The sequence below is a fragment of the Lepidochelys olivacea genome (genome assembly GCF_965140295.1).
Source record: "Lepidochelys olivacea isolate rLepOli2 genome assembly, chromosome: 2".
NCBI lineage: Eukaryota > Metazoa > Chordata > Testudines > Cheloniidae > Lepidochelys > Lepidochelys olivacea.
In genome coordinates, this window is record NC_140412.1 from 39,441,988 (window position 1) to 39,459,232 (window position 17,245).

At 40.1% G+C, this 17,245-nt stretch overlaps 1 protein-coding gene across 8 annotated transcripts in view; it reads left to right on the forward strand.

Annotated features, from left to right (window-relative positions):
• Positions 1-17,245, forward strand: part of RNF19A (ring finger protein 19A, RBR E3 ubiquitin protein ligase) — a 91,815-nt gene that overhangs the window by 39,496 nt on the left and 35,074 nt on the right. For 2 of the 8 annotated variants that reach the window (XM_084621861.1, XM_084621864.1), the window contains one exon: positions 14,070-14,236. The exons of 5 other annotated variants lie outside the window; for them this stretch is intronic. The gene's annotated coding sequence lies outside the window, so the exon portion shown is untranslated. Of the gene's footprint in view, positions 1-14,069; positions 14,237-17,065; positions 17,142-17,245 lie in introns of those variants that run through there. One more of the 8 variants, XM_084621862.1, reaches the window with a different exon arrangement.

The following is a 17,245-nucleotide window of genomic DNA, read 5'->3' on the forward strand; positions in this document are numbered from 1 at the left end:
AACTGGTACAATTTTGAACATAGACCATATAAAAGGAAGGCTGTTCCTGTGATGAGGATACTAGCGTGGTACTTGGGAGACCCAGGTTCAGTTCCTTGCTCCAGCATAGGCTTGCTATATGACCTGGCATCAGTCATTTAGGATAAAAATTTCTTAAGTCTGTAAGTCACATTTTTAAAGATGTCTTAAACACATAAGTCACTTATTAGCCATTTCTGAAACTTACCCTTAGTCTTTGTGCCTCCATTCCCCATCTGTAAAATGTGAGTAATAACACTTCCCTACCTTAAAAGGGTGTTCTGAGCTGTATCCTAGTTTCCATGATTAAAACCCCCCAAATTCTCGATGACAATAAACCATAAAAATCCACATTTTTCTATGATTAAAATAAAACACTGAGCTTTAGTTTCCCTAGCCACAATATACATAAATATCAGTTGAACACAGTGTTTTACTGATATACAATAGAATCATAGAATATCAGGGTTGGAAGGGACCCCAGAAGGTCATCTAGTCCAACCCCCTGCTCGAAGCAGGACCAATTCCCAGTTAAATCATCCCAGCCAGGGTTTTGTCAAGCCTGACCTTAAAAACCTCTAAGGAAGGAGATTCTACCACCTCCCTAGGTAACGCATTCCAGTGTTTCACCACCCTCTTAGTGAAAAAGTTTTTCCTAATATCCAATCTAAACCTCCCCCACTGCAACTTGAGACCATTACTCCTCGTTCTGTCATCTGCTACCATTGAGAACAGTCTAGAGCCATCCTCTTTGGAACCCCCTTTCAGGTAGTTGAAAGCAGCTATCAAATCCCCCCTCATTCTTCTCTTCTGCAGACTAAACAATCCCAGCTCCCTCAGCCTCTCCTCATAAGTCATGTGTTCTAGACCCCTAATCATTTTTGTTGCCCTTCACTGGACTCTCTCCAATTTATCCACATCCTTCTTGTAGTGTGGGGCCCAAAACTGGACACAGTACTCCAGATGAGGCCTCACCAATGTCGAATAGAGGGGGACGATCACAATAGAATCCCATTATCTGATCTAACTGGGACCAGGGCCAGATCAGATAATTTGATTAAAAATTTGGATAATCCGGATAATGGAGGCTAGGATAAATGGGGTTCTACTGTACATGGTTTTTATTTTTTCACAAAATGTAAAAACTAAAGATTCTATGTAAAAATGCAAATTCTGCATTATTCCATGGTAATCAGATTTCTAGGATCCCTGGTTATGAGGATAAATGCATTAGGGAGTTACACATTTTGTAGCATCTTTAGTCTGAGCTTATTGCACACACCAGGGGCTCCTTTCATCTCTCCATTCCCACCCACAAGCTCCCTAAGTGTCATCCTCCTCTATTTCAGGGACTCACTGCAACTCCTCCTAATTTCCCCCTTCTAGTGGTTCTATGTGTGCCCTGTTTCTTCCTCCTCCATATGAGGGTGCCCCAAGCCAGGGCCTCTGTGTGCTTGCCCTGTTTTCCCCCTTCATCCATACACCATTATTTGTTGTCTGTCTGGAAGATAAGTCATTCAGGGTGTCAGCATGATTAAACTCTATGGGAGGATGAAGATAAATGAGGGCATTTGTATCCTAGAAGACATAATATGTGCCATTAGTCTTTCGTTTGGCATAAAGAAAACTGCAGAGATGCTTGGACCTATGATTGTGTTAAATTTGTTCTGAACAGATGGCAGGGGCTCCATGTGTCCCCTGTGCTCCCCATTTTGGTTTTCCAGTTTCCCCCAAAGATCAAGAGGATTCTGTCTCTTAATGCCTTAGAACATTCCCCGAAATTTTGAAAATGATCAGATGTATTGTTCAAAAGTTATTGTGTTACAGAAGTGCCATTGTGTTGTATGTAAGGCTGTGCAGGCTTGACCAACTAAAAGATTGAGGCCCTCAAATGCTATAGTAATGTGGGCCACCTTACGTAGAGCTCAATATACTTAAACATTTTTCTGTCCTGTAGATCTCGCCTCACATTTTCCTTTCTCCCTGCTATTGTGCCATATGCTGTGTATAGGCTGCTGTTTTCCCCCCAGAAGTGGCTGTATTGCAGTATTACTGTAAATATATATTTCATGAGGCACTTTACTACCCGTTAGGGTGATAGACTATATAAATGTAATTATTTTTGATAATAGTACATTGTTTTATTTTGCTGTCTTTCTCCCTTCTCCTTACTCACCCTGCCTGCTGAAGAGTGGGATCATTAAACCTCCTTGCCCTTGCTTTCTTTACTGGCTGCTGAACCTGATGTTCTGTGGCAATAGAAGATATGAAGCAACATAAAGGTGTGCTCCATATAAGGCTTGGTGCTTGCTTGCATAGTGAAGATGTTGGAGAGCAGTGCCTCTGACTTATCTGAGAGCATGACAAAAGGAAAGAAAGTGCTAGTTGGTCACACTGGCTCAAATCAAGCACTGAACAGTACACAACTCCCTACTGGGTAATATGACTATGTAACTATGTAAATAATTGCACAACTTCTTTTTGCAGTTACTGTCCAGTTCTTGTCCAGTATCCAAGCTTTCAATTTTTTCAGAAAAGTATCTAGCTTTCATGGTTGCAAAGAAAATGTGCAAAATACAAAGTGAAATCTGACACACTATTGTGTTCCTCAGTGTGTGGTCAGTATGAAAGAATAGCTCTGAGATGTGTGAATGATTTCCATTCATGTCTCTGGGCTGTTAACTCTAAAGCCTCATGATAATACTTGAAACATGAGCTAATTCTGTGCTAATCATTGAAACAAACACCAAGCTATTATATTAATATTAATCTATCATTGAATGTCATGAAAGATACTAGGATGTGGTGGTGGGGAAATAAATTGCTGTCTAAGTTTGCTGAGGTGGGGAATCAGAATAAAAGAAATGTAGGGCTGGGAGGCACCTGGAAGTCATCAAGTGCACAGAAGTTCAGGATCAAGTAAACCTACACCATCTCTGATAGGTGTTTGTCCAACATGTTGTTAAAAACCTCCAATGATGGGGATTCCACAGTCTCCTTTGGAGGCCTGTTCTGGTGCTTAACTATTATTATAGGTAGAAAGTTTTTCCTAATATCTAACCTAAATCTCCTTTGCTGCAGATTAAGGCTACTACTTCTCATCTTCATGAAGAACAACCGATCACTGTCCTTTTTTATAATAGTTCTTAATGTATTTGAAGACTGTTAGCAGGTCTCCCCTCAGTTGTCTTTTTTTCAAGGCTGAACATGCCAGTTGTTTTAACTTTTATCTTTTTTTGTTGTTGTTGTTGCTCTCCTCTAGACTCCCAATCTGTTGCATGTTTCCTAAAGTGTGGCGCCCAGAATTGGATACAGTACATGAGTTGAGGCCTTTTGAGTGCCGAGCACAGTGGGACAATTACCTCCCATGTCTTTACATATGACACTCCAATTAAAACACCCCATAATATTAGCTTTTTTTGCAACTGCATCACATCATGTACTCGTATTAAATTTGTGATTCACTGTAACCCCCAGATCCTTTTCAGCAGTACTACTACCTAGCCAGTTACTTCCCATTTTGTAGTTGTGCATTTTTTCCTTTCTAAGTGAAGTACTTTTCACTTTATTGAATTTCATCTTGTTGATTTCAGACCAATTCTCTCATTTGTCAAGGCTGTTTGAATTCTAATTCTGACCTCCAAAGTGCTTACCTCCTAATTTGGTGTCATCTGCAGATTTTACAAGCATACTCTCCACTCTATTATCCAAGTCATTAATGAAAATATTATCTAGTATTGGAAGTATCTATGGGGCCCCGGTAGATTAGCCCTCCAATTTGAAGCAAACCGTTGATAACTACTCTTTGAGAATGGTGTTTCAAGCAGTTTTGCACCTACCTTATAGTAATTTCATTACCATATTTCCCTTGTTTACTTATGAGAATGTTATGTGGGACTGTCAAAAGCCTTTCTATAATCAAAGTACTTCACAGCTATTGCTTCCCCCCCTCCACTAAGCCAATAACCCTGTGAGAAAAGAAAATCAGGTTGGTTTGTAGGGCTGTCAATTAATCACAGTTAACTCTTGATTAACTAAAAAAAAATTAATTGCAATTAAAAAAATTAATTGCAGTTTTAATTGTGCTGTTAATAAAATACCAATTGAAATGTATTAAATATTTTGGATGTTTTTCTAACTTTTCAAATGTATTGATTTAAATTACAGCACAGAATGCAAAATGTACAGTGTTCACTTTATATTTTTGGTTACAAATATTTGCATTGCAAAAATGATAAAAAAAATAGTATTTTTCAATTCACCTCATACAAGTACTGTAGTGAAATCTCTCTCATGAAAGAGCAACTTACAAATGTAGATTTTTTTTGTTTGTTACCTAACTGCACTCAAAAATAAAACAATGTAAAATTGTAGAGCCTACAAGTCCACTCAGTCCTACTTCTTGTTCAGCCAGTCACTCAGACAAACAAGTTTTGTTTACATTTACGGGAGATAATGTTGTCCACATCTTATTTACAGTCTGACTTGAAAGTGAGAACAGGCGTTTGCATGGCAGTTTTGTAGCCAGCATTGCAAGGTATTTATCTGCCAGATATGCTAAACCAGTGGTTCTCAAACTATTGTACTGGTGACCCCTTTCACATAGCAAGCCTCTGAGTGCGACTACTCCCCGCCCCACCCCCATTTAACACCATTATAAATGCTGGAGGCAAAGCGGGGCTTTGGGTGGAGGCTGACAGCTCGCGACCCCCCACATAATAACCTCATGACTCCCTGAGGGGTCCCGACCCCCAGTTTGAGAACCCCTGTGCTAAGCATTCATATGCCCCTTCATACATTTAGGATAATTGGTCTGTAATTCCACAGTTTCTCTTTAAATGGGAACAAAGATGGATACTGTGCTTGCACTTCTACAGTCCTCTGGGACTTCACCTGATTTCCAGGAGCTTTCAAAGATGAGTGCTTTAGCTAGTTCCTTAAGTACCCTGGGATGAATGTCCCGTCCTCCCCTACCCCCACACTCACACACTTTGCATCAGGACAGTTTGCAAAGTAAGACGTCTTAAACAAACCTAGCCCTCTGATGCTGGCAGACCAGGTACCACTCATGCCAAAGACCCAGGCCTAACTGAACACTTAGGCCTTGTCTACGCTGCTGCTTTACAGCGCTGAAACTTTTTTTCACACCCCTGAGCAATGCAAGTTTCAGCACTGTAAAGTAGAAGTGTAGACAGTGCACCAGTGCTGGGAGCTAGTCCCGTCATGGACGTGGGTTTTGTTTTTTTTTTGTTTTGTTTTACACTGCTGGGAGAGCCACGACGACACAGCCATGTTAAAGCGCTGCCGCAGCAGTGCTTTCACGTTGGTAGTGAAGACATACCCTTACAAATGCATAGCTGGAAACCAGTCTTGCTTACCTTTTATGTTAGCATTATCAAAATAAGTATTATATGTTAAATTGATAATGTTTTTAGTGTTTTGTAAAAGGCTTGTAGGATACTACCTACATTGTTCTCACTCGACTAAACCTCATATTATAAAGTGATAGCATTTGCATTGTAAATCTCTGTGACATGTAACTCATCAAACAGGAAAAAAGCTTTGTGTAATGATGGTCTCTAACTAGATGTTAAATCCTGCTCATTAAACTCAGATGAGTCATTGTGTGATATCAAAGGATCAGAGTTAAGTGCATTTCTCCTCTCCCCCTTCCATGAAGAAGGGACCTGCCTGGGAACTCTTACTGTTGCCTGGTTACGGCCCTGCCTGTGTGTGTGTATTAGAGGAGGTTTTACGTGCCTGGCTCAGCAAGACAGGTTAAAGGGGCCCATGCTGGCAGAACAGGTAGACTCAGTGGTATCTCAGCACATCAGGTGGCTTCCCAGGTGGTTTTTGTTTTCCATGTTAGGTGAATGAAGTTGTGGGGGACTAAACTCTGATTTATTTGCTAAATTGCAGCCAACCTATGTATAAACATAGTACTTCATGGTATTTTTTTACTGTTAAGAATAAAATGCAGATGAACAAAGTTCAGAGGCAGAATCTTTAACTCAAAAGCAGTTTAAAAAGCAAAAAGAATGGAGTGTCAGCTTTAATTTGACTAAAGTGAAAAATAAGCTTCATACTGACTGAAAACTTCTGCCAGATCTATCATTTTGTTCTGCTTATTTGGGTCTTTGTCAAGACTGGATTAATGAAGTAGTTAAATTTTTGGTCCTTTTTGTAGGTAACTCTAATTCCTTATATTCAGGATTTCCTAATGCCCTAAGAACCTTCTCAGAAAAGACAGGTTATATTTAAATTCCTTAGCACCATAGATTCATAGATACTAAGGTCAGAAGGGACCATTATGATCATCATCTAGTCTGACCTCCTATACAACGCAGGCCACAGAATCTCACTCACCCACTCCTGCGAAAAACCTCACCTATGTCTGAGCTATTGAAGTCATCAAATCATGGTTTAAAGACTTCAAGGAGCAGAGAATCCTCCAGCAAGTGACCCGGGCCCCATGCTACAGAGGAAGGCAAAAAACCTCCAGGGCCTGTTCCAATCTGCCCTGGAGGAAAATTCCTTCCCGACCCCAAATATGGCAATCAGCTAAACCATGAGCATATGGCCAAGATTCACCAGCCAGATACTACAGAAAATCCTTTCCTGGGTAACTCAGATCCCACCCCATCTAACATCCCATCACAGGCCATTAGGCCTATTTACCATGAATAGTTAAAGATCAATTAATTACCAAAATCATGTTATCCCATCATACCATCTCCTCCATAAACTTATCGAGTTTAATCTTAAAGCCAGATAGATCTTTTGCCCCCACTGCTTCCCTTGGAAGGCTATTCCAAAACTTCACTCCTATGATGGTTAGAAACCTTCATCTAATTTCAAGTCTAAGCTTCCCGATGACCAGTTTACATCCATTTGTTCTTGTGTCCACATTGGTACCGAGCTTAAATAATTCCTCTCCCTCTCTGGTATTTATCCCTCTGATATATTTATAGATATATTAATGTCTCCCCTCAACCTTCTTTTAGTTAGGCTAAACAAGCCAAGCTCCTTGAGTCTCCTTTCATAAGACAAGTTTTCCATTCCGTGGATCATCCTAATGTGGTCTGCACTTAGAGTTAATTAGGGTTTTAAATGCTGAATTTTCTATAAATCCTGCTTTGGTGTTCTAACTTGGCCTACAAGCAGGTCAAACAAGAAAGAGATTCTTCATTGGAGTGATTCTTTGATGCAAGCTGGCTCCCTTTTCAAATGAGGGGAAGGAACAGTTTGTGTTTCATTTTAATGAAAGTATTGCTACAGTTGGATTTGTATTCTATTTGTGCAGTTTCATGGAATAGTTCTCTTTTATCACTCTTAAACCCTTAGGTTGATAGCATTTTCCAGACAGACAGCCAACAAATTAAATGAGTTAGGACACCCCATAAGTAGTATACCTCCACAGAAGCCAGAGGTGAGAACACTTGTCCATAGTCACAGAAGGATTAAATATATTTATGTAATCTATGCTTGTGATGTTTTGGAGTTTAATGGAGGAAAAATTCAAATTGTGCATAAGAGCTTAATTTGTAGCTGTGCAGTACTGCACAGATCTATACATTTTGCGTTGTTTGGGTTTCCATGTGCCTACACTAAATGATATCTGGCTGATCACTTTTTGACCTTGCTATGTGATGGTGTTTACCTGTTTACAGTAGTGCTCAAAATTGGCTACATGCACTTTCTAAACAGTGGTCCAGATCCCTGGTCTTGTTAAGATCACTTTATTCAGTGGGACTGATGCAAAGTAACCTTAGAGCTACCCTGAGGGTGCATCTGAGGATTCCTTCAACAGGAGGGATCCTTGCTTTATGCCAGCTCCTCTGTCACAAGGAATGAGTTGAAGCTGGATGGGGGAAGTGGAAGGTGTAAGAGCTCATATGTATTTCCCTTTGCCAATTCCCATTTGGTGGAGAGCTCCTTATTAGTTTGTTGCACCAGTCACCCTGCGAGAGGCATAATGTAGCTAACCTTTGCCTCCCTCAGCTGCATTGAAGGTGAGTTTGGTGCATCTGACATTTGTGACCAGAGAATATATAATCTCTGACCTGAAGCCCTTACTGGTTGAATCCAACAGAAAAGCAGACTCACAGAGAAAGGGAGTACAGCATGCCTTTTTTGGTAAAATGTGTGAATCTGCAAGTCTCTCTAGCCTATCTGTAATTATCTAGATTTTTTTTTTAAGTCGTCATATCATACGTGGCTCTTCATGGGGGATTTGAAAGGAGAGCGCATAGTCCCTTCACAGATCATCTGTGTGCAGGCATTCTGCAAATAGGGGGTAGGATAGAAGAAGTTGCAAAGATGGCTGAGAAAGGTCTTGAAGAATGGGTTAATGACGGTGATGGGAGGACAGGAGGTGATACAAAGTGATAAGGATGGCTATATATGAAGGGCACATTTATGTAGAAAACTTGAAGACAAGGGCAAGAAGCTTGAATTTGGTGCCTTAGAAAAAGGGAGCAGTGCCAGAGTATGGTTATCAACTGGCTATGAAGGTGATCTTGGCAGCACATTTTGTGTGGATGGGAGTGAGCAATGTGGGAGTTGGGAAGCTCACAGAGGAGGAGATGACGGTAAATAAACAAGAGATGAAGGCCTGAAAAAGAGTTACACCCTTTTCTGTCCATTCCTAAGGCTGAATCTTATAAATGTTATGGAAGAAACAGTGGTAGGATTTGTATATGGCCTGTGTATGTGGGTCAAGAGAAGGAAAATTGCAGCTGCCTTTACCCACACTGGGCACTTCCCCAACTTCTGGTCTGCCCTCATGTGAAGTCAGACTAAGTCCTTTATTTGTAAAGTGTCCATCAGCAATTATCCCTAGCTAAATCTTGGTATCCAACAGCAGTCAGGCTAAATCTAAATACATTTTCTTGGCATAGTACAGAAAATAGAGAGCTAAGCAAGGAATAAAGTTTGGTTAGAAAACATAACGTTTGTATCTTAAGAGGTTCTTTACAGACCGATATAAAACATGGCTCCTGCTCCAAAGAACTTATAATTTAAATTCAGAATAACATAGTTTGAGTGATAAATGTTGATGGACAGGTCAAGAGAGTATTGCAGCGTTATAAGGTCTTATGTTTCTGTTGATTTGTGATGTATGTTTTTGTTTTGTGTTTTGGTTAATATTTGTTTAATTTTAGCAGGTCACTATTTAAAAAGCTTTAAGATAGCCGCAAATCTTAGAGGTTTTTGTTTAAGTAAAGTTAACCCTTTGCATAACAATAAATCCTCTTCATGACTCCTAGTAATATTTGGTGGGGTTAGGTTAGTGGGAGTTAGGTATGTGTGCAAGGCTAAGAAAATTACTTTCTTCAAACTTCAAATAAGTTAGTAGTTAAAAAATAAAAAAAGGCTTAGTGTGTATGAACTTATTAAAAGTGGTCTGTCTTAATTATATTATTCTTATTTCCATACAGAAGATTTCAGTTTTTGGTTTTGGGTGGGGTTTTTTGTTTTTGGTTTGTTTTTTGTTTTTAATCTTTTAAAATGGCAGATTCTACAAGGCTTTTCCAGTCCTCCTACACAGTAAGGATAGTAACTGAGATGATGGGAGGATTCGGAGGAGAAATGGAGACTGTCAGTGACAAAATAAACTTTAAATTCCTTGATGGTATTCTAACATGTTATACATAGTACCTTCAACAGGAGCCACTTCTGAAAACTGGGTCATTTATTTAGGAGCCTAAATACAAATAAGAGCTTAACTCTATACTCCTCTTTGTAAAAGTTTTGGTGCCTGTATATGTAAATAACCAAGAGACTTCTATAAATAAAGACAAAAATTAAACCAAAACAATATTGCCCTCTTATGCAGACGTTAGAATGGTACCAAATACTACAATAAGAATTTCATGTCCTGCTGGTGATACTGGTTGGTTAGGGTTTATCCATAAATTCTTTAGATTACTAAGAGAAAGACTGTGAAACTAAATAAAGGAAAATTTAGGGTGAATATCAGATACAAATTTGTGTAACACTGAGGTCTTATTTTAAACGTAACGACCTCAACACCTGGGACATTGTAAATCAAGAGTGGACAGAGCTCCTAATATATTACATGAAAAATTCCTGTATTTGCAGGGTGAATGGACTAGTTACATTTAAAAAAAAGCATTTTTCAATCTCTTTTCTATAATTAATAAATGTATTTGTGTTTTAATTTCAAGTCTGTTTTCCCGCTAAAGAATCTTAATAAATTTGAGTTTTAATAGTCTTAATAAAATCCAATATTGCTATCTAAATTCTCTATTTTCAAATTCAAGCTAGGGGAGTCAAATAATTATTTTTACCACATTTGTATTAACCTTAGGAACATTAAATGGAAAAATGCATCCTGATGATGAGTTACACCTAATTCTAGATCTTCTTTAAAAAATTGATTTGAATGGAAACCAAAAACTACCTTAAACTCAAATATGTGTTTAATAGACATGTATTTGCTCACCTTTGCTGCAGCATCAGCAATGAAAATACATACTGGTCCCAGAGTATTGCTGATACCATTGGTACTGGTGCATGCACACACTTTTCAGCATGACATACTGTTAGGTAAGTTGAAGTGTTAACAAAACAAATGTTAGATTAATTTCTGTTCTATTCAAAAGACTGGAAATGATGTAGAGTGGAAAAGGTCAAAGTGAGTAGGGTAGAAAAGCATGTAAATTGCTTGAAGAGACCGTTACAAAGAAAAAAATTAAAATAAAACAATATTGTGTCCTTTTAAAAAAGGAAAAGTAAGAATTATATTCAATCTTTTCCTCGGTTTAAATAGATTTAATCATATTTAACCAAAATTGCTCTGCCTCTATAGTTTGTTTCCCTGAGGAAAAAAATTAAACATCACAACTTATGAGGAATGCTTCTTATGCATTTATTTAATCAATCATAGAATATCAAGGTTGGAAAGGACCTCAGGAGATCATCTAGTCCAACCCCCTGCTCAGAGCAGGAGCAATCCCCAATTTTTACCCCAGATCCCTAAATGGCCCCCTCAAGGATTGAACTCACAACCCTGGGTTTAGCAGGCCAATGCTCAAACCACTGAGCTATCCAACCCCCCCCCCCCCCCCCGTAATGATCCCAAATGTTGCAGTAGAAACCTGAGGACTAAGCTCTAGTCTTGGCAAGTAAATCTTTTTTTAGATAATCTTTGAGGCATTCTTCTAGTTAGAAGAATATATCCATTTTGCTGTATCTTTCCATAGATCGTACCATTTTTCTCATTAATCTGGGAGAAAGCCAGTAGGGGTAGTCCGATAATAACACTCTTTCCATTCCAGTAGAAACTCATGAGAATGTTAAACAGCTACTGATGTTAGACATTTTTAAATCCGCAAGTCCAGGTAACTTGCATCCAAAAGTTTTAAAAGAGCTGGCTAAGGAGCTCACTGGACTAATAATATTGATTCCTCTTCCTCCCCCCAGTAAATCAGGAGAGTTTCTTGGCCAGTTAATCTGTGCAACAACATCAACTTGCACCTCTGGCAGTGAGGGTGAAATATCTGTCTTGGGGTGATCTTCCTTCCTTTCTCCCTCTCCTGACCCACCTTTGCCTGCAGGGCTGGCAACAGTGTTTAAAGCTCACAGTAACTTGGAAAATGTTAGCAGGAATGTTATTAACTTAGATCCGGTCCACACTAGGAAATTAGATCAGAATAACTATAATGCTCAGGAGTGGAAAAAATCCCCATCCCCATGGGACAGGACCTGCCACTGCGAGCTGAGCTTTTAGTTTTTTGTTTTTCATTGTATTTCATTGTATTTCACATTTGCTCTGCTAAGTCTTGTGCTATTTTGTGCGGATCTGACCATAATTAGTTAAGTTATCACAGTGAAGCTAGTCTTTATACCCTCTCTTCTGTAATGGCTACTCATGTGTTGTCTATTCTTTTTAAAACTTTGTAACTAATAATAAAAGCCACATCTACTACAAAAGAGAGAATGGCTAACTCTGTCTTTCAGATTTTGAATCTGGTATAGGATAATTGTAAGTTGCCCTTAAATAAGTGGCAACTTCTGTATTCCAAAAACGAGGCAAAGTCTCTTAGGAATTGGTCTTGCTGGAGAGTGAATGATTGATATATCCCATGCAAAGAGAACACCAAACTGAAAGAGAACATTTATTAGAACATGGGAAAAACTTTGCTTATAAAAAGTGCAGTTGATGAATCACCATAGCTGCTATTTCTTGATTCGCACATCTGTTGAAATTGGCAAAAAAATCTTGGAATGCGTGTTCTTTCCTCTCTAGAGAAAGGAAGGGAGGGAGGCTTATATTCTTCTTCTTGGTTACTATACTTTTTCAGAGAGTTTATTTCCAACAAGTTTATCACCATAAATTAATGTTTTTTTACTATAACTGATTTGTTTCATACTTGTGCCTGAAGATAACACTTTGGTATATATTACTGTTGCTTTCAACACCAAAGATTACGATAAGGGAAACATTAGCCAAAAAGAGTTCGGTTTTGTCAGGTTGTTTGTTTTGTGCATTCGATAGTATTTGATCAGTTGCACTATCATTAAGACCCACACAGAAGACAGGGGAAACTAAATTCGTTAACAGGAGAGAGAGAAAGTATGATTGTAAAAGCATAAAAATCGGCAGGGGAACTCAAGCAAGTGTAGTATGTGAAAATTTTTTTCACCAGATGTCACGTTGACAGTGTTCCTGTATCAGAAACAAGAATAAATGTTGCTTCTTTGAGAGATGGTCCCTATAGTATTCCACTGAGAGATGTGCGCATGTGCCAGGTTCCCAGAGCCAGAGCTTTTCCAAGTAATAGTGTCTGCACATGCACCCTGGCATTGCCTTGTGGTTTCACCCGAGACCATAAAGGGTGGAACAATCGACCATGTCTTCAGTTCCTTCACACCACCCAAGATCCGCGTCAGAGCTTCTTCCTTTTTCTCTCCTCTTTCGTGACGCACTTTCCAAAAAAACTGCGTTTTTATTCTTGTGTATATAGTTCAGATTTGACTGATTTTAGTAGTAGTTTTAGTGCTCATAGTAATTTTTCTAGGATCAAGGATTTTGGGACTCTGCTTTGGTGATTTTCCACCAACCCTGCCCCCTCACCCCCACCCCCGCACCTGTGTCTGGGCACTGGACTATACCAAAGATACCAGGATTCAAGGTCGGCACTTCTTTCCTTTGCTTGTTTTCATTCAACGACAATCCTGTACTGCTTGGAGGAAGCCCACATCACGTCCAGGTGCGGTATCTGCCTCTCCTTCCCTGCCTGTGCCCAGGAAGGCCAGGCCCTATGGCTTAAGACGCACCTCATATGGGGCCGTAGTCCGATCCTGAGCAGTACATCATGTACGCTGACCTGAACGGTCCAGGAGCCTCCTATCGCAGAGTCCCAGTCCAGATCTGTCGGTACCTGCACTATGGATAAGGCTGCAATTTAATCACGGAGGTCATGGAAATCATGGAATCCAAAGACCTCAGCCAGCACTGGCTGGGAGCTGTGGGGTCCCATGCCACCTGTGGAGGCAGGGAGCTGCGGAATACCCCTGCAGCTCCCAGCCACTGTGGGTGGCAGGGGGAGCCCTGCAGCTCCCCGCTGCCGCTCTGGGCCACCACAGGCGGCGGGGGGAATCCCCACTGCTCCTGGCAGAAAGGGGTGGCGGGGGGGATCCCAGCCACCCTGGGCAGCAGGGGAAATACCTGCCACTCCCAGCCGCCACAGGCAGCAAGAGGGGCCCTTGCTGCTCCCAGCTGCAGCGGGAGGCCGGGGGACCCCCACAGCTTGGAGCCGCCAGTGGAGGGTGACCCTGGAGCTCCCAGCCCCGCTCTCCCCCTCCAGCTGCCCAGGCTACCCATTTTGTCATGGATATTTTTAGTAAAAGTCAAGGACAAGTCACGGGCTTCTGTTAATTTTTCATTATTGTCCGTGACTTGTCCTTGACTTTTACTAAAATATCCATGACAAAAACTTTGCCTTAGCTTTGGATACTGTGCTGGGGCCTAGCCATGAAACCCAGAAGAATGTGCATAAACATGGTAGTAAGTGTTCTTCCAGATCCAAGAAAGAGGCTGCATTGTCCATGAATTCTGGCCATGGAGGAGGCGTGCATTCCAAGGCTCAAAGAGTGAGAAGGCGGCTCCTCATTCACTGGATCCACCGGTCCGGGTTCCCAAACTGCACACCGTCCTGCATCAGCTCTGCTAGCGCAACATTAATCATTGGTATGGAACCATTATACATCCTTGCATGCTTGTATTTTAGCAAATCCATTTCCTCACTTTAATGGTTGTAAAAGTAAATAAAATAATTTTCTGAAGGTGTTGTTTTGGCTTCATATTTATTGATTTGCCAAATCCAGATGAGTAACCCCAGAATTTTGCTCTTTAGGTCAAAGAGCTGCCTTTTAAAATTTGGCTCTCTAGTTACATTTTAACACAATGTATACTTTATTTCATGCGGCTCTGCTAGAATTTGTCCAATTTAGAAATATACGTATATTATTTAACGTTGGATTACTTCCTACAGACTTGTGAGTTTGTAGTCCGGATTAGACCTCCACCTAGAACTATTGTCATTCAGTTTTGATACTGTTTGACAAATTAACAGCAATACCATCATTTTTTAATTTATCCCCAGTTTTACAGACATTCCATCGAATTGCTTTGCACTGACTTTTTGGCGCTGGAGATGGAATTCCATTTCTGAGTACTAATTTCAGTTCACTGAAATTAGTAACTCTACTTTTCAGTTTATTTTTTGGCATACAGAATTTGATAAAAATGAGTAGCAAAGAATTGGTTGGTGTATAATACAATAATTATATTCCATGTACCTTAAAAATGGAATAAGAAAAGGAGTACTTGTGGCACCTTAGAGACCAACCAATTTATTTGAGCATGAGCTTTCGTGAGCTACAGCTCACTTCATCGGATGCATGCCGTGGAAACTGCAGCAGACTTTATATATACACAGAGAATATGAAAAAATACCTCCTCCCACCCCACTGTCCAGCTGGTAATAGCTTATCTAAAGTGATCATCAGGTGGGCCATTTCCAGCACAAATCCAGGTTTTCTCACCCTCCACCCCCCCACACAAATTCACTCTCCTGCTGGTGATAGCCCATCCAAAGTGACAACTCTTTACACAATGTGCATGATAATAAAGTTGGGCCATTTCCTGCACAAATCCAGGTTCGGGTGAGAGAACCTGGATTTGTGCAGGAAATGGCCCAACTTTATTATCATGCACATTGTGTAAAGAGTTGTCACTTTGGATGGGCTATCACCAGCAGGAGAGTGAATTTGTGTGGGGGGGTGGAGGGTGAGAAAACCTGGATTTGTGCTGGAAATGGCCCACCTGATGATCACTTTAGATAAGCTATTACCAGCTGGACAGTGGGGTGGGAGGAGGTATTTTTTCATATTCTCTGTGTATATATAAAGTCTGCTACAGTTTCCAAGGCATGCATCCGATGAAGTGAGCTGTAGCTCACGAAAGCTCATGCTCAAATAAATTGGTTAGTCTCTAAGGTGCCACAAGTACTCCTTTTCTTTTTGCAAATACAGACTAACACGGCTGTTACTCTGAAACCTGTCATAAAAATGGAATGATACTGCATGTTGACACGAAGTCTCATTTTCCTTTATAAAGTGGAAAAATATTAGTTATTGAAGCTCTGTAAACTTGTTTTATAAGTAGGAGAATTCTACAAGCATTTTGTTTTCATTTAGTTTATGGATTTAGTACACAATTACTTAACAGCAGTGCCTTTGACAAATGAACCTTCATTTGCTTCAGGAGATACAGTATTTTGGATCCTAACAGATTTTTTTTTTACCCTCAGTCAAGTTAAATCATACATGTCAATATATGTAATATGCAGTGTTGTAGCCGTGTTGTTCCCAGGATATTAGAGAAATTTGGTTTGTGAAGTAACAACTTATTACAGATGTAATAGTAATTTTAACCACTGTGAAGTGAGGCACGATACAAGAGAACAGTCATCATTCAACCAGGAACAATATAGCTTTTTTAGAATTCAGCTATGAATTTAGTACTATTGTGCATGATGCTCTGAAATAGAAGCTTGTTTTTAATTTACTTATTATAGCATTTTAAATATTATACTTCAGATACAGTCTACAGCATAATGCATCCCTAGGGTTACCACCTTTCTAATTGCTGGTAACCAGACCCCTGAGGCCCCGCCCCGTCCCTTGCTACTCTCTCTCCTCCCTTGTCGCTCACTGGGTCATCTCCACTCTCCCTCTTCTCCCCCTCCTCCGGGGGCTGGGATGGGAGCTGCTGCTCTCTGACAAGGAGCCTTCCAGCAGGTAGGAGGGTGCCCTGCCTGAGCAGGAACTGGCACAGGTTAATGACCCGTCGCCTCCACCCACCCCATGGTAACCAGCCTTTTGGTGTCCAATCAGTACATCTGACCGGACACTGCCAGGTCCCCTTTTCGACCAGACTTTCTGGTTGAAAACCAGGCACCTAGCAACCCAAACATCCCATCAGTGAAAAAGAGAAAAAACGTGTTTTAACAATACTGAATGGATTTTGCTTGCGAAATTCCTCATTCCCAAGGCCTTGCAGCCTTTTCCAATTTGCAAGAGAGGACATCAGTTTGAGTGTGACTGGACTGTTAACTGGGAATGCAAATAATAGTATGAAGCTGCAGGTTTTTAAAAGTAGGCCTTCCTTTACACATTCTGGCAGCAAAGTTGCTATGGAGATGACTCCTAGATTTTCTATACTTGCATCCTACATGTAAATGCTAATGCTGTTGCAGCAGAGGGATGATGAAGTTACTGTAAGATCTCAGTAATCTGTTCTTGGTGAATCAGTTTGTCAGAGCATAATACAGTAGTTTAAATACTTTGTTCCATTTAGTATAAATTGTTTATGTATATTGTGACTGCAGAATTTGTTTGCATGAATTATGCATGATGAATATGAACATTTTATTTCACAGTCCCATAAATGCAGGACTTGAAATATACCAACTTTGAAAGAAATACTCTTAAAGCGCCTAACCATGGTTCTTGGTGTTAGTGAAACCAGCTGTCATTTCATGACTCTTCAGTATTTTCACAGCATAGCAGTCATATGATGAAATCATCAGGTATTGCTTACAAAATTGAAATGTCAATAAAATGGAAATAGAAACTGCTTATAAATACTAAAAGTGTAAAATGTGGTGGGAAGTGAGACATTAGATTCTCCTCA